This window comes from Geospiza fortis, unplaced genomic scaffold, assembly GCF_000277835.1.
Source record: "Geospiza fortis unplaced genomic scaffold, GeoFor_1.0 scaffold219, whole genome shotgun sequence".
In the NCBI taxonomy this organism is placed as follows: domain Eukaryota; kingdom Metazoa; phylum Chordata; class Aves; order Passeriformes; family Thraupidae; genus Geospiza; species Geospiza fortis.
The window spans coordinates 849,033-866,793 of record NW_005054376.1 but is presented as its reverse complement, the minus strand read 5'-3'; the positions used below and the strand labels follow the sequence as shown (position 1 = coordinate 866,793).

Below are 17,761 nucleotides of genomic sequence, written 5' to 3'. Positions count from 1 at the left end.
TTCCACAAAAAACTTTCTACAGAAATGCTGCTTCACATCTCACTCTGTTTATGCTCTGTCTTGCTGTGAGGGTAAAAGTTTAGTTCCAAATGCAAATCACAGATTGTAAATATCAGAAGGTGCTAGATGTGTCATCAGAAGGGAACCTCTAATAGCAACCATCAGTAGGAAGTATAACCACAGTTTGCTAAAAATTCTGTATTACATCTGATGATGACATCTTTATATATCTTTATATAGTATCATCAGTAATGCTCTGAATGGGTACAGTTTGACAGGTGCATATCTTTGGTTCTAGTGATACTATATTTTAAGAGTGATGTATAGTAAGACTTAAGTTTCACAATGTAAACATATTACCTATATATGTTTTGCCTCAAAAAAACTCTACTGGCTTTTTATTTTATTTTTTTATACAGCACCTCATGTTTCAAGGAATGGAAAACAATTCAATATGAAATCACGAGCATTCTTTTTAAAATCAAAGTACTTTGAATACTTTCAGGAACACAATAAAGCCACCTAAGTGCAGATTCTGGCTTGATCATGCACACCTGAGGCAGGAACTCCAAAAGGCAGATGGTTTGGCTGCAGTGGTGGGGTGGGGAGGCCGTGTGTTTGTGTGTTTTCTGCAGGTGTGCACATGGGGAATGTGGACTGCAAAAAAACATATCCTACTCTGTCAAACCACTTCAAGTTGCATAGAGCATTTTTCCATGCACTGCAATGCTCGAGCAATCAGATTTGCATCAGATGGCCCACTTTACTAATTGTTGAAGCATATATTGGAATATTTCCACAGCTCAAAAAGTCTTTGACACATACAGAAAATACAGTGACAGCTGCATTTCTCCACTGTATTTTGAAATTGCAGTAATTTCCCCTGGAATGGGAAAAGCAGATACCCAATTCTCAAATTGGGTAACTAACTACTGCTCACCTCTCGCTGGTGACAGTTACCATAAAGGAGCAGCTGTATAGTACTAATGGAAGAATGGAAAAATGAAATTTTAAACACCCTCGCAAAATTGCAGGGCTGAACAAATGAACTGTACAAGGAAAAAAGTTTGTCTGAACCTTGCTTTCAGGATGCATAAGCCCTCTCTTTTGGTTCAGAAATTCCAATTTAGTAATCTCAGAAAGAAGTATGAGCTCCAGGACAATTTGATCCTGATACGAAGAACTCAATGGCTTAACAACTAGAATTCTCTTCCCCATCAAAGACATTCACAACATGCACAACCTTGCCTAAAAATCTCACAAGTCCTGCAGAGAATTAAAGCATCAGTTATGGTGAAGGTCTATCTCCCATTTTCTAACTTCTCATGGCAAATACAGTGCACTAAGGAACAAAACTGCCCACAAGGAAAGCAAAGTCTAATGACAGTAAGAGAGGGATGGTCCCAGAACTAAGCTTAGAGATGACTTTTGAAGATAACCCCTGGATCAATCTCCTTTAGAAATTAATACAAGTTTTACATCTGTACTTCACAGAACTACAGGATCATAGAATAATTTCAGTTCAAAGAGACCACTGGAGGTGGCCTAGTTCAAAACCCTGTCCAAAGAAGGTCACTCAGAGGGACTTTCCCTAGTAGGATTTAAAGTCTCCAGCAAGAGTTTCAACAACTTCTCTGGGCAACCTAATTATGGCTCATTTGGATTTAGTGCTCTCCCCACCATGAGTTCCTCACACAGAGAGATCCACACAAAACTACTGCTTGCTAACACACAAAAGCAAAACCTAGAATTGGCTTAACTAATGTTTTCCAAAAGGGAAAATGGACAGATACTGTATGTGCAAAACTTGGGAAAGATTAAAGGTTCACAAGTCACACAAAAAGAAATCTCACACTTATATATCCACTTCTCAAGTCTTAGAAACTGCACTTACTATTTACTTCCATCTACTTTGTCTCCGCCTGACCTGTAGTACGTGATGCACTGTAAATGTCCTACCTTTCCTTTTCTTTTAGTATCTGGCTACCAACACTACAAAAGTGAAATACTAACTGATCTTGAGCTCTTTTTTAAAAATATTTTTCACTGTTATGGATTCTCATTCCAAACATCTAGAATATTTGTAATTCAGAATTTAGTTGAGGAAAGGTGGGTGTTATACCACAAAATTGGGAGATTTTTAACTTTAAAATAATTCATTTCAGATGCCATATATCACAAATTGAGATGTTAATTAACTGTGTTAATCAACACAGTAAAGTTGATAGGTTTATGAAGAGCTATTGTGTATACTTTTCCAGATGATGACAACATGATGACAGCTTTAAAGAAGTAGTTGTGCTACTGTAAGGTTTATTGTCTAAGCAGCCTCCTCCCTCTGCAGCAATCTAACAGTTTACATTTACAGTTGATGATAACTTCTATTATGTTCCAATATTTGCTAATCATCTCAGAGACTGTGAAAAACAGCATCATTTGTCTCAAGCTCTCTCCTGCAGACACACTATTCTTCTAAAAGACAACATATGCAATGTTTTCTCTTAAAGCATCCATTCTCAGTTCTTTTAAAATATTTCAGACAGCACTATTCTATTTCCTATTCTGTAAGATGTGTCAGCCAACAGAACATAATTCAGTCTCAGGTTTACAGTAAGCTTTCTTTTGCAAGCAGCAGAACTAGCAAAAGTTTATTTCCTCTGTGTTTGGAGGCAAAGTTAGTTTACAGATTCAGTGGTAAGAGACAAATTCGTCCTGCTACCTTTCCTTTGCCTATGGACTTTATAGGGTTTATCTTCTTCATAAAGCCCTTTATTCTCACACACCAGCTGTACCTTGCTGTCTCTGGTGACCCAGACATTCTGTGTGAAATTTAACTGAAGTGGAAAAAAGAGGGCTGACAGCAGACGCACAAATACCATCTTGGAGACATACTTTCCTTAGGCCTCTGTGCTTAAAACCTGAAATTTTTTAAGAAAAGTATTAAACTCAACCTAACAGTGTCTTCAAACAGTGATGGCAAAACATCAAACCCAGCAACAGCTTAAGTTGAAGTAGCACTCTGGTTCTCAAAAATGATACAGCTTTAGTCTATTCTCACTGATAAAGGTCACTGCTAAAGCAATCTGCCACTCTGGGGGCAGATGACACTAACATACATCCACTTCACTTCTCCCATATCATTCATCCAGGACAGTCCCTGCTTTCACCAGGCTGCAACACATTTAAGTGTGAACAGATTGATTAACAACCAGCAATCTGAAACAAGCTGCCACTGCATTTCACTATAGATGAGCAGGGACTGCTGGAGAGACTTTGTAGAGTCAAATCATACGTGCACAGGGGGGCTGTGCAACACAAACTGCACATTTCAATACGGGTGATCCTGGGCAGAAGACAGAGTCATTGCTTTTTAAGGGTTTGCTTTTTCAAAAGTGTTGGAAGGTATGACAGCAAAGTTGACCGGTTTTTTTGAAACAGCAGAAGCACACAGAAAACAATACACACAGAAAAACACGCAGAAACAATAAGCTATTTCAGAGCCAGAGAAGTTGATGAACTGTCATATTCAAGCATAAGAAACGAAATCCCAACTCCTAATCAGTAGAGGTCAGACAACTGTTTTTCAATTATATCCTAGAAATTCTTGTGGCAGACATCAAAGAGAAGGTTTGTGACAGACTAAGAAAAGGTTTCCCAACTTGTATAATAATATCATGATTTTTTAACTATGCTGTCTCAAAATATATAACAAGCAAGATAGGATATCTTGCTTCACAATACATTAAGTAATACATTAAACAGTATTTTTCTACTTTTAATTCTGTCTGACACCAAAAAAGTAGACTGGGTATACATTTTATTCACCTGTTTCTCAGATTTGTACCTTAAAAATATCGCTCTCCTTCTAAAAGGAGTTAATAATTTTTTAGTGAAAGAAAGGCAAATGAGGAAAAAACACTGGCTTACCAACACCCCTTCTCAATTGCAAATGCAGAAGTAGCATATATATAACCTCATCAATCAGCAGCTAGAAACATATAAAACAAATAAATACTTGGATCACCTACTTAATTCCTTTTCTGTTGTTTGGATCACTCCCTCAAGCACACAGATAATTTTACAATACACTCCAAAATCATTGTAGATGATAAACAACACATCAGCATGGCCTAAGCATATGTCATGCTTATTTGAGAAGGCAATGTCTGCCACAAAAGGTTCTGTGTTATGTTGCAGTTGCTACAAAACATTTTCCTGTAAAGCAGTAGAGAAAATACCATCTAAAACCTCAGCATCTTGTTGGTATAGTATTTAATGCTGCTTCAGTAACTCTTAAATGCCCTTGAGAATAAATAAAGGCTCCTTTTAATATTTTTTGACACAGACCTAATTTTTTCAGGTTAGTTTCCATTGACAGGTATGTAACTGACACCTTAGAGAATTCTTATTTATTGTGCTACAAACTACCAAAAGTATAAGCAAACCAAAGTGACAGATTTATGGCTAGTTACACAACTGCTAAATTGAGAAAGTGTGCTCTTAGCTTATAAGCCTTTCTCCCTTGATTTTTATACCAACTATTCCTATTTATGCCACTAATCCATAAGAAGCCTGGTAGATGTCATGAACTTTTAGACTGTAAATCATTCAGACTCACGTCAGGGTCTGCCAGAGCAAACAGGACACACCTACATGGAATCTCTGTGTCCAATGTCAACACCCACAGCCAGCTCCCACCACCCCTCCTCTGTTGTCCCAAGCAGGACTTTAACTTCACCAGCTGCCCCAGGAAAGGCACCGGGCCAGCTCACCTAATAACCAACAATATGGGAAGGAATAAGGTGATAGAAATCTGGTTCAGGGTAAAAACATTTCAAATGCTTCAGATAAGAAATTCAGCCATTCTCAACTATGACTGTCCAACAGCTTTGCTACAAACCTACCCTTAGCAGAGGAGTTTTCTCTGGTTGCTTCTCAAACTTGCATAAATGTAAAGGTATCCCAACAAGAAGCTGCACTGTTTTACACAATTTTTAAAAAAATTTAAATGACAGCATTAGTAGAGATACCATTAATGTGATCCATGATGAAAACATACTCTATTGGATAATTCATCTTTTGCTATTAGAGAACCTAATTGCTCTGAGGCAAAGATAATCTATCAAAACCGCATGTTTAACCCTTAGTGTTAAATATAACATCTGAGGGAGGGAAGGAATTAATGTATTTCAAAATTAGGTATCAAATAAAGTTACAATTTGCTCCCTTTTCCAGAATACAAATATTTTCAACTCATAGAAACAGATCTGTTTTATGTGTAATGAATGAAAGATGAGCAGATTGAATCTTATCATTAGAAAGAAAGGAAGAAAAAGAGGTTTAGCATAAAATGTCTCTTTAAAATGGAGGTCCACCACTAGGAAAGTCAATTGTGGGTACTTCTGCACTTGCCATATCATAGACACACAAATATATTGGTTTATGTAATAACCATCTCAGTAGGTAAGGAACTAGAAAAGCCAACATCCCAGCATTTCCCAGGCTTGCTACTAATTAAATCATATGCATACCAGTTCAATCCAAGGATGATCAAAGTTAATGAAAAAAAATTTCAATTTAATTCAATGAACTGTGGATCAGTTCCAGACATCTAGCTGCTACTCCATCCTCTTTCTTCTTTATCAAAAAGCACTCCAGCAGTGTGAAAGTGAAGAGGACTCCATATGAGTCTACAGATTTTGTGATTTTGTATTTCCCCTCAGATCTGAATTTTAAATTAATTATTTGACAGTTGACTACATTACATAAAATTAAATAATCTTTTCCGTGAAGGTGGATTAGAGGCTACTCCTGGTTTGGAAGGAAACTGGCTACTAATATTACTGTTACATAAATAGCTTTAAAAGATTTCAACGGTCTCTTTCATACATATACACATTCATTATAAATTTATTTATGTGTCCCACTGTTCACCCCTACAACAATATAATGCCATACCTGAGCATGTAAAATGTTAGTCCAGTGTACTGGAAATAGGGCACTAAATTTATAAGGCTTTCAAAAATTAACAGAAAGACAAATTAATGTCATCTAAAGAAAAAAAAATCAGTGCTCAGATCAAATATCTATTTGTAGTTACATTTGCAATGCAATGTCACAACTGCCAAACAACGTCAATAAACAGGAAATAACATTTATTAAACCCATCTGAATAGCCTTTGCTTCAATTCTTGTTAACAATGTTTTTCATGTTCTCTTTTTCATTAAATATTTGTATTAAAAATGATAATTTAATTTTGTCATCTCAAAACTCATCTCCCAGTACTGTCCAGGTGCTTTGTAGCCATGGTTTCAGCAAATGTCCTTTCAGATCAGCCTAAAGGTTCTCATTTCTTTAAAACAGAGCTGGGCAGGAGTTCCACTAAAATCTTTATTTGGGAATTTAATATATGCATCACTTTTAATAGACACTGCATGATGTCTCAAATGCAATAAGTATCACACAGGAAGTTAAATTTTAAAAAATAATCTTTCCTGTTCAAGAATGAACAGTCTGTTAAATGGAAACTGAAGTTGTCAGCTTTCAACAGGAAGAATAGTGTCTATGCCTGAACCTTCACATTCCATCTATACAGGTTTTGCAGTACAGGGACACAAGCTTAAACGAAAAATGGTGTTTTGACATAGTTCCAATAACATTTATGTATGCAGTGCTGCCCACCTCACATCTTTTGTTTTCTAAGACAGATTTCAAGCATTTCCTGTTGGAAAAGGCTTTTTTGTTAATCATCAGCTCCTTCTACTTCATGTTGGAGAGACACACTAATACCAATGGGAAGGGACTGGTGCTACTGCAATTTCTATTGCCACAACTCAGGTGTCGTTCACTGTACCTACTCAAGAAGCCCTGGACAATTCTGCTGTGCCACTGGGAACTTCATGAGCAGGGAGTCAGAGCTGCAGGATTTTATTCCCATGAAAGGCAAAATCACCTCTCATGGACCCCTAAATCATGAATCAGAACGTGAAATGATCTCCCAGCACACTTACCCCTTCTCTCTTAACCACTGTGTCAGATGGAAGAGATGTAGAGAGGGATGTCAGAAAATGATGACTGAAATCCCTACCGTCTTTCTTCTGTTTCTCTTCAACAGGGAAGTTTTCTGCAGAGCCACTTTTAGGCATCCAATTAAAACCAGTGTTAGCAGGGCTTTTTTACTGGGTCCAGACATGTAAGAACTGGTCCTTAAACTCAGCCCTTGCCTGAGTTTGGCATAGTTACAGGACAACAGACTTATAGTTTAAGGTACCGTGAGTAAAAACTGAGTCCTATAAATTTACCCACATGCTAATACTGCTCTTGAAAGAAAAAGAGATACTTATACTTTAAAACAGTGCTATCAGCTAATTCTCCTTAATAAGAGCCCACTGTCTTTGAAATGTTAAATGGGACCTACTAAGAAGTAAATTCTATTTGCTGCAACACCTTTTCTTTCATAATGTGGAAACTTTTACTGTTTTTGTACGATTTCTTATCACTGAAGCTCTTTTCTATTGACTGAAACAGAAATCAGCAACCAGATTTTTTTTTATTCTCCCACTTATGTGTTAGTGACTTAGGCTGTTGTATTCCCTAACTGTTACAGTGGTCTAGAAACAGAAGACCCCCTCATTTCTCAAGAACTATAAACCCAAAACTTTAAGCTAGAATTTAAAAATATGCTATGTTACAGCAAACTAAATTTGTTTAGAAACTTTGTATCATCATTTGCATTTGATTCCAAATCACATGGGCTGCAAACATGAGTAAAGCACAAAAAAAAGAAATAAAACAGAAGTATAGGGAAAAGCAGCTAGCCTACACAGGGTGCAGTACTGACTTGCATGTTGTAAAAGGAAAAAAACCAAAACAACTCACCACATCAGTTTCTAAATGCCACAGTTCATTCCAACCCATTTAACCTACCCAAAATGCTGGACTCCATGAACAGCAAAACTTGAAAACAATACAGACAGCTCTGCCAGCAAGTCTCACACAATTACAGTATCTGTCTCAATACAGCTGGTCTCACAGCAAAACAAATTTCAGAAGGTAAAACAAAAATGAAGTAAGATTGCGCTGCTAAACATTTTCAGTTTGCTTTCCTTTGACCTGGTCTCCTTAGCAAACTTATTTATTCTATTTTCATATTTATTTTTTAGCTATTTTGCTATTTCCTTGATTCCAGCACTAAAATTTACCACAAGTGAATGGATAATTGTGACGGTTGTCACAAGGGTTCTTGGGTGAAGGAAGAGACGAGATCCTTGACTCCATTATCAGAAGGCTTGATTTATTATTTTATGATATATACATCTATTAAAACTATACTAAAAAGAAAAAGAAAGCAAGGTTTCCAGAAGCTGCTGCTAAGAATAGAAAAGAAAGAATGGTAACAAGGCAGCTCTCTCCGACTCTGTCCAAGAGTTCTCAGTTCTGGATTGGCCATTATTTCTAAACATCCAAGATGGGCCAATCCAGACTGACCTGTTCCACAGCAGCAGATAACCTATTGTTTATGTCTGTCTCTGAGGCCACAGCTTCTCAGAAGGAAAAAATCCTAAAGAAAGGATTTTAGTGAAAAGGATGTCTGCGACAGATAATGTACCCCTTCTAAATTCCACATGACTATCAAGCCTGTGGTACTGCCTCCTCAGTCTTCCAATACACTGCTGAGCTGCAAGATGAAAGACTTATTTTAAGGACAGGCTTTAAGACTTTAAGAAAGTCTTATTTTAAGACTCTTTTAAGGACAAGTGTACCCAAGAAGACACTCAAGAATTAACTACCTAGCCAATCTCCATCAACCAGCTTAAAAACTTTACCTTGCATATTCTACAGTTATGAATGTATATGGCTTACTAAAAGACAGAAAACCTGATTTGTAAAAATTCTACTTATATTATGAAACACCTTCTGTAACTACAACTGAATAAATACATTAACTATGTTTAAAGCCTAAGGGTAAAAAAGTAGTATTTTCCTTACAAATACTTCAACTGCAACAACTGACACTGAATTATAAACAATGCTGCTGATAAATATTCATGATAAATATAAGTCCCCTCAATTTAAAGTTCTGCCTATTCAAATAAATGTAAGTCAAATTTTAAAATGGATTTGCTCAATCTTATTGTAATTTCCTGATACAGCTGTACTATGGTTTTGTTAAAATTTTAGAGCCAGGATTGATTCATATGTATTCAGGCAAACCCACCTCGTAACACTGTATTTGATTACATCTGAACATGACTGCCTTTACAGCATTTCAGAGGTGCTGACATCTCCAATAACTTGTTAAAGAAGAACTAGTTCCAAAATATTCTGTAGCAAGCAAAGCAAGGCAAGCATGACTTAAAACAGATTCAAATTGTGTCTTCATGCAGTCCCGCTACTACCAGATTTAAAAAAAGGATTTAAAGTATCACATTAAAACGAACAAGACTAGTGTTGCTAACTTCTTTCCTTGTCATTAAAGCTAGAAAGTAGGAAACACTTGAGTCCATGGCTCACAGCTCCCTAGAATAATGGGCTCCCAAGCAGCTTCATGTTTTAACATCTGTAATCTTCCTGGGGAACATCTCTGTAAGGATTGCCAATGTTGATATACTTATTCTAGACAAAGACCAGCTCAAAGAACAAAAGAAAATCTTTGTTTGAAAAGCCTTGAGAAAGCCATGTATTTTAATTATGTCAGAGAACCCTTCTGCGACACCAGAAATTTGCAAGTCATGCTTCCCCCCAGAACAAGCCTCAGTGAAAGAAAACTTAAGACAGAACTCAGAATGCACATCTCAAACTATGGCACAGAAGTATGTGTGTGTCTATATGTGTATATACATATATATATATATATATATATATGTATGTGTATATGTATATGTATATGTATATATATATATATATATTTAAGACTATACACAGAAGTATTTCTCCATCCAGTCTTTAGATACCAAAGACAACATCCTCTCATCTTGCATTCTGAGCCAAGACATACACATTGACTAGGTGAAAGAAGATATGAAAGTCAGGGAAGTAAAGAAAATAACAACATTAAAGTTTTTATTATTAATGAAGAATAAGATGTTATTATAGCTCAAGGTCACATATGACAAAACAATCTTCAGTTAATGCCACATCTGTTACATACCAAGAGAATCAAAATTAAAACATAATAATTGTTTTGGTTTGTTTTCTTTAAAACCATCTGTAGAATTGCAATTTGCCACATGCTGAAAGATTGTGTTCCACACAGGCCCAGCAGGGTCTGCCACTCAGGGTCAGGACTGGGACCCCAGGGGACAGTGGGGTCAAATGAACATCTATTATCAGGTAACAAAATAGGATTTGGTAGAATCTGCAACACCTCTTAAATTTAGTTTATTTAAAAATGAATCCTTCAAATAACAACTCAGGAAGTCTGACAAGGTAACTAGAATAAACATGGTGTTCCCACATATTTAGTTCAAGTCTATCCAGCAGAGTTTCTGTTTGTAGAATGAATACTATATTAAGAATATAACCTACCACAAGAGAAGAGTGATACAATGGCAGTATAAAAATAAGATACAATGCAAGTGGAAGTGGAGGGTGGAACAAGAACCACAGTCTGTGCAGAGAGGAAGAGGGACAGAAGGGAAACAGAAAAAGTTAACCTCTTTCAAGCCACATCTGTATGTTTAGAACAACATTCTTTTATAAAACTTTACAAAGTTAGTGTGCCAACATAAAAAGCAAGCAGCTATTCTAAGTTCAACAAACCTACATAGAGCCAATGTTTAATTACCTCTTCAATATGGTAATTTTACACATATAATACCATATCTTCCATTTTACAATACTGCCTTCCCAAGGGAAGAGCTGGTGTAATACACTTTGCAAATTTCACACTGTAACTAATTAGTATAATAAAATCAAAGTTAAAACAAATGTTAAAAAAAGCTATGTTCATAGTCAAAATAAGTAAGAAAGCAATTTTAAAAGTTATGCAAATTCTCTCAAAAGTAAGAACACTTTCAGTCAAGGTCTTGAAAACTTTCTTGAAAGTCAAATCAATTTTGAAATCCTACATACACATACACAAAAAAAGTACTATTAAATCTGTGTGAGGACCTGAAAATTGGCTCTCTTTATCTGTTTTCTCCATTTTAGACGCAGCACATCTACTTCACCAGGAATCATTTCCAAAAAAGAAACAAGTTAAACAATAATTAAAATCAAGTGCATAAACATTAATTAAAGGAAACAAAACACATGTACCGACAAGTTAAAACAAACACGCAAACAAACAAAATAAAACAGCAACAACAACAAAAAAAATCCCCACAACCTGACCTTGGTCTAAACCAATACTAGGCTACAAAACATACCTGAAAAAGTTAATCACAGAAACTGTAGAAAAAGGAGATACTTAATTCAAGTCTACAAACAGATGAACTCTCACTAATGTTCCCAGAACAGTACTTCAAACTTTCTTCCCCCATTCCTCTTTCCCACCTTTCAGCAGAATGTAAACCCATTCCTATAGGAAAGTTGTCAGCTCCATTTCATAGGTCTGCATTCCCATCTAAATCAACACTCATTCCCTCTCTTTCCACTCATTGGAAGGAAGACACAAACCTTATTTGGAGCCACTGGCACACACTGCTTTTCACTGATGCTGGCATGGGGTCATGTAGGTAAGAGACTGGAAGGTTAATGGTGGGGTTTGTAAAGTCCTAAATATTGCCTCTCCATAGATCCCTGAGTTCATTCTCCATTCACCATCCCATCCCATCCCATCCCATTCCATCCTATATCCTACCCCATCTCGCATCAATTATAACTGACATGTAAAATGAGGAGAACTTAATGTGCCACCTCTTCTCACACTGAACAGCAACTTATTGCCTAGGTAGTTAGGCAGACTTCAAAGGGATTATATTCAAGGATCTGGACATATTCCAATATGAAGATGATGAAATTTGTCCATCTGAATTTCTTCTTCAGAAGATTATTATCTTCTACCTCTCCCTTTTTCCCTCTCTCTCATTATTGTTACCCACCTACCTTTATGTCTCAAGTCTCATAAATTTTTTGTATTAGGAGTAAGGAAATGCATGAATTCTATATAGAAAGCAAATTTATATAGCTATCATACATGTCCTTAGCAGTTGGTGAAGATGAAGAAAGATTTTTTAAATTACTAAATAAATTAAAATTTAATTATTCATTAAAATTGAGAGGGACTGAAAACTTGTTACTAACTCAACAGGCTGGAAGTACTGGTGTCAAAAATCCAGAAAGTGAAATTTATTTTTACTTATTTACCTGCAAGCAGAGATAATCTTTCTTCAGCTCTGCTTCTTTTGCCTGCTAGCTTTAATCAGTACTTTGCTCCTTCTCAGGCTGAAAGAAAAATTTTGACAGAGTCACCCCAGATATAAAAAACAGAAGCAGAAATAAAATGAGAGTTCTATCTAGAACTATGAAGGCATGTAAGGAAATACTGACAATTCAGCTGATCTTACAAATCCATCAGAAGCATGATATATACAGGAACATGCCCCTAATGCACAAACACTCATTGTCAGAGCTCTGAGGATGTAAAACCAATAGTGACACAAGATGAAAGATAAAAATGTCAAGGATCACGCAAAAGTATCTAAAACTCTACCATTACTACAATCCCTAATATGGCTATGTTGTTTTCCTCATTTCAATTAAAGCACTGCTCCACAGTCTTCTTTCATCTCTAGAAACAATCTGCTTCAGCTTCCTATTCAAACTGTTGATTTTTTCCCTGGATCAAAAGTCCAAGCTACTAGAACAAAAAGTCGTACATGGATGCACAGCACCATATAAAATGAAAACGTGTTGCAAGTGGAAAATTATATTCCCCCTCTCCTAATCTCACAGTCAGAAAACTAAACAGATTGCCTACTTAAAATCCACTCAAACCTTGATGATTTACCCATCCACTGTAAACAACAATGTTGCTTAATTTTCCTTTCACTAAAAGAAAGATATGTTCTTGGATAACATGTTTTCTTACATCAGATCCAAACTACCTCATAGCAATGTGATACTTCTACATCTACTGATACTTTGATCTAGGAATTGTTTCCAACAAATAATCACACAATAATTATTTATAAGAAAACAACTACTTGAAGCAGATTTTCAGGGAAGGACTTAAGCAGTAGTCATTGAGTGGAGCTAGCCCCTAGCATCATCTGACAAGAAAGGCCATGCTCACAATCCAGGGAGCAGAAGTGGGATGCACACGAGCAGCAGGATGTCATTGATTTCACATCCTTGAGACATGGGACTGGGTAAGCAGAAGAAAACCCCACAGCACTGTGTTAGCTGTGCAATCCCCAGGCTGAAACATGGAGAATTGGAGATGAAGGGCATGACCTTTACCACCACAGCATGACCATGTGCATGCTTGAATACATATTTACATGTTTTTCTGTACACTCACATACACATTTATACGTAACAAAAAACAAACTCAAGAGAAAAAAGAACTTTGCTCTAGCCAAGTGTCTTAAGTGCAATCATGATCTTTAACTCAAAGGATTGGCAGTACCATTTGTAACCAACCTGCCAAACTGGAAATCCGAAGTCAGCAAAAAAAATATACAGGGGTGGCTACAAAGAGAATCTCAATTACTCTTAAACAAAATATCAGTCCTGGTTTTACTTCTAAGTTTGTTTCCTAAGCTAAAATGTTCAATATCCTCTGAAAGAGGGCAGAAAAAAATATCAAAATAACTACGTCATTTAGCCTGGCTTGCTGACAGCTACTGAGAAATATAATGATAGTGTAAATCACAGAGGAGGGAGAAGGATTACACAGTGTGACTCTAAAGGGGCATAAATGAAAAAGTGGGATGGACTCAGGGAAAAGGGTGGCATAGGATGAGCATCAGAAAACATTCCTTAACAGCCATACAGTATAAACTAGAATATATTTTCTCACAGACAGAGAAGTTATTTAAGGCTAAATTTGATAAAACACTGGAAAGCACAGCAAAGAAAGCATTTGTGAATTTATGAGATCATGGATGAGAACACTTCATTAATCCTGCCCCCTTTATGCTTCTTATGATTAGATTTCTGAGCAAAATTTCAGTATAACAAAAAAACACACAGAAAAAATATGTTCATTTTTGGTGGGTTCTTGTCTTCATCAGCATTAAGGTTAGAAGTATTTAGAAGTGTCATTTGCGTTTGATGCAACTATTACATGCTGAGCTATTTAAGCATTACTGGTAATTTTAATCTCCTATTAGTTATTCTTTTGCCTATAACATAAAATTATCCTTTTAATTCTGGACTTTTATAGTATTTTTATTTCAAGCATTTCAAAGTATTTTACCAACATATGTCCACTAAGAATATCTTTCAAAATCCATATGGTGTATAACATGGTCTTTCATGGATCCAGAAGTTATCCTGTGATTGCTCAACTGCCCAGCTCCTTAATTGTCAGGTAACACAATGCCCATGAAGTCCTCTGGAGGACTTAAGCCACAGGAAATTAGAAAGTTAAAACTGTGGCCAAGAAGCAAAACAAAATTCAGAGTTTCTTTTAGTCTGATGCCTGCAGCACAAGAGATCATGAACCAGGAAAGGTTTAGGAGCAGCAGTAGAACAGGTGTTCTCTTAGAAGTATTACAACAGGAAATACACTACTAGTTGTGTTTTGGTTTTCCTATTATTACTGCTCTTACAATCTTAATTTAAACAGTACACAACATTCTGCAATTCAGTTTGGAAAGAGATGGGGTAACTCATCTGAGAGAAGAGTTTTGTCAGCATTTTTTTCTTCCCTCTGAGCTTCCAGGTAGAAATTTTTTAAATGCACAAAGAATTCAGGAGTATAGCTGAATACGAAATATGGAAGTTTCTCCTCCTAAATAAAAATGTTCTTTTCTACAGGGCAACCAACTAAATGCAATTTTTTTAAAAATACCAGAGTCAGTCAAGGCCTCCTGATAATACTGTGGAAATCTTAATTCACCATACAGAACAGTTAAATTACAGTTTGTTACATCTGTCACTGAAATCCCAAAATTCTTGTGATTTATAATCCTTCTCTTAAAGATCCTTGTCTACACTGTGTAGGATCTCCCTGTGCACAACCCTATCAACCAACAACTAAGACAAGGAAAGAAAAGAGACACCACACCACTGCAACATGGAAAAATTAGCATGTTTTCACAACCTGAAAAACAATTACTAAAAGTGATTCTAATATCACAACAATCAATTATCATTCTGACCCCCAAAGAAAAATAATGAAAACCAAGAGCAGCATACTAGGAAAGCACTGAAAGTGTTCAGTGACATGTCATGAAGCTGAAATAATGCACCACAAGGAACAATTCAGCAACAGATGACAAGATATCGACTATGTCCCAGAGAGTAGAACAGCTCTTTCTTTCCACTCCAGTCCACAGCCCCTGCAGGTACTTCATTCAAATTCCTTTCCCTCCCCTCTTTTAGCAAGTACGCACTGAAATATTCTAGAGGATATAACGATACCATTATATCCTCTCAAAGTGCTTATTTATCCCAAGAGATGCAGAAAGGCAAGGCACAACCAAAGGCTGAAAGCAAAGACTCCTGTACAAATGAACACCACCAACCCTAAATTCGGGCGCAGTTTTCCTCTCAGGAATGAGGGGGCAGTTAATGAAGTAGTTACTGCTGCTTCCCCATACACAGGCTCTAGTGCCAAAGGACACACAGTGGTCATTTGGGCTGTGTCTGTCCTTTGAATGCCCTGCAGGCTTGCAGTGGTGCCATAAACAAAGGCCAGCAGAACCACCTGTATCCCAGCCACAGCAGTGTCCACTTCCTGCAGAATGACACGACTTCTGGGACCATAACCCATGGCTTCCAAGAAAAACAACAACAAATGCAAAAAAAAAGGAATTAATTTTTCCACTTAACAGCGCCAACCCAACTGCACAAAGGTGACTCCTTTCTGACAAAAATTAATCTTCTCTCCCTGAGTGTATTAAAGGTTAAGCTAGAAAAAGGAGACAAGAGGAAAGACTTTTCTCCTTTGATAAATTTACTTTGCATTTGATCATGCACTGCATGAGCTTACTGTTTATTCTAAACATAGGACGTTTCTAGGCTTTCTGAAGAGAAAAACATGGTTACCTTAAAAAAAATTAAAAATAAAAGTCACAAAAACTGTCAGGGAGTTTCAGGAACACGATTAGCATCTGAAGCTATCTAAAAATAATTTTTAATTACTTTTCAAATATTAAATTAATACTGTTCTTGTAAACAAAATTTGCTCAATGCTTTCATCCCAATTACTCCCTCATCTTTTAGAGCTGAGGATTGTGCCATGAAAACTTTATTTCCAACAGTACCTGGGGGCTATTGTAAAATTAGATGGAACAACTGCCACACTCATTCACAGAATGGTATCACATAACTGTCCTAAACTCTCCAGTGTAAGTTTGGCTCTGTACCTGACAGGACCATATCGTTTTAAGCTGTCTGAAGCCCACCCTCATAACAAAGAGCAGATTGGCCACTGCTGCTTTCAGAGATGGTAAATCTTAGACACAAAGCCAGAGTCCTGCTATAACATATATTATGGCTGGGGGTGCCCAGCCACCAACAGCTGCAAAGATGGGGAGCACCAGCAGCCCACATGGGCTCTGCTTCTGGCATGGCAATCTGCTTTAACAACATGGCTTGGGCTACAAGGACAATTTGGTTGGTCCCACCGGCACATGAAGGGCATGCTTGCTTTGTATTTCTCCATGTGGGTGTCCTGAATGCCAAGACCTAACCCAAAACACACTGGTTGGAAACTCACAAGGGAAGGCCTCAGAAGCATGATGCTTTTCCCAGTACTGCAGCTGCATATGTTTTTCTACATTTCCTATAACATTTCTAGTTTGGGTTTTGATAAAGAGAATATCCAGAAAATTTTCTACATACAGAAAATCTCAATTTCCAGAAGCCTAAAAGGGCTGCTAAAACACAGCATACCCATAAAGATAAATTTGAAATAAATTCATGTGTCTATACTAATCACATCCAAAAGCACATAACTATTTTAGTTCTTTGCAACAAACTGTAAATTGCATCATATGTACAACTGACAGTAATACTCAAATGCATGTGCAATAAAACATGAGTTAAATTAGAAGCAGCAGTTGAAGCACTTTTGCCAGAGACATGTAGAATCTACATGATAGTTGTTTTAAACATCTACTATACAAATAACAAACTGTGAAGGAAGTAGGAACCCTATCATGATACCTGAAAGGAGGTTCTAGTGAAGTGGGGACTGATTTCTTCTGCTGTGCCTGCAGTAAGAGGACCAGAGGAAAGGGCCTTGAACTGAGACAGAGGAGATACAGATTAGATATGAGGGGAAAAATACATTGTTAGGGTGGTCAAGCATTGGAATAGGTTACCCAGGGAGATGGTGGAGTTACCATCCCTGGAGGTGTGCAAGAGACTCCTGGATGTGCCACTGGTGAGGTGCTTTAGGGGTTACAGTAGGGGTGCAGGGTGGACAGTTGGACTGGAGACTAAAGGTCTCTTCCAACCTTGATGATTCTATGGCACTAAATAAATTGCTAATAAAATTCAAAAATCAGTATTAAATACAGCTGCAGCATAATACCTGCAAGTTACAAAGTTAAGTCTATTCTGCAGCAGCAAAACTTACAGCAAAGGAGGATGCTTGATGTGTGGTTTAAACAACAGAATTAATCCTTAAAATAGGTATTG

The 17,761-nt window shown here is 36.9% G+C and overlaps 1 protein-coding gene across 3 annotated transcripts in view; it reads right to left on the bottom strand.

The window, feature by feature from the left end:
• FARS2 (phenylalanyl-tRNA synthetase 2, mitochondrial) overlaps positions 1–17,471 on the bottom strand; it is a 230,300-nt gene extending 212,829 nt beyond the window's left edge. The window contains exons 1-2 of one of the 3 annotated variants that reach the window (XM_031060234.1): positions 17,285–17,471; positions 12,311–12,388 (exon numbers count right to left, since the gene is read on the bottom strand). The gene's annotated coding sequence lies outside the window, so the exon portion shown is untranslated. The remainder of the gene's footprint in view (positions 1–12,310; positions 12,389–17,284) is intronic. The other 2 variants (XM_005424907.2, XM_031060235.1) reach the window with 2 other exon arrangements.
• Between the last annotated feature and the right edge of the window lie 290 nt (positions 17,472–17,761).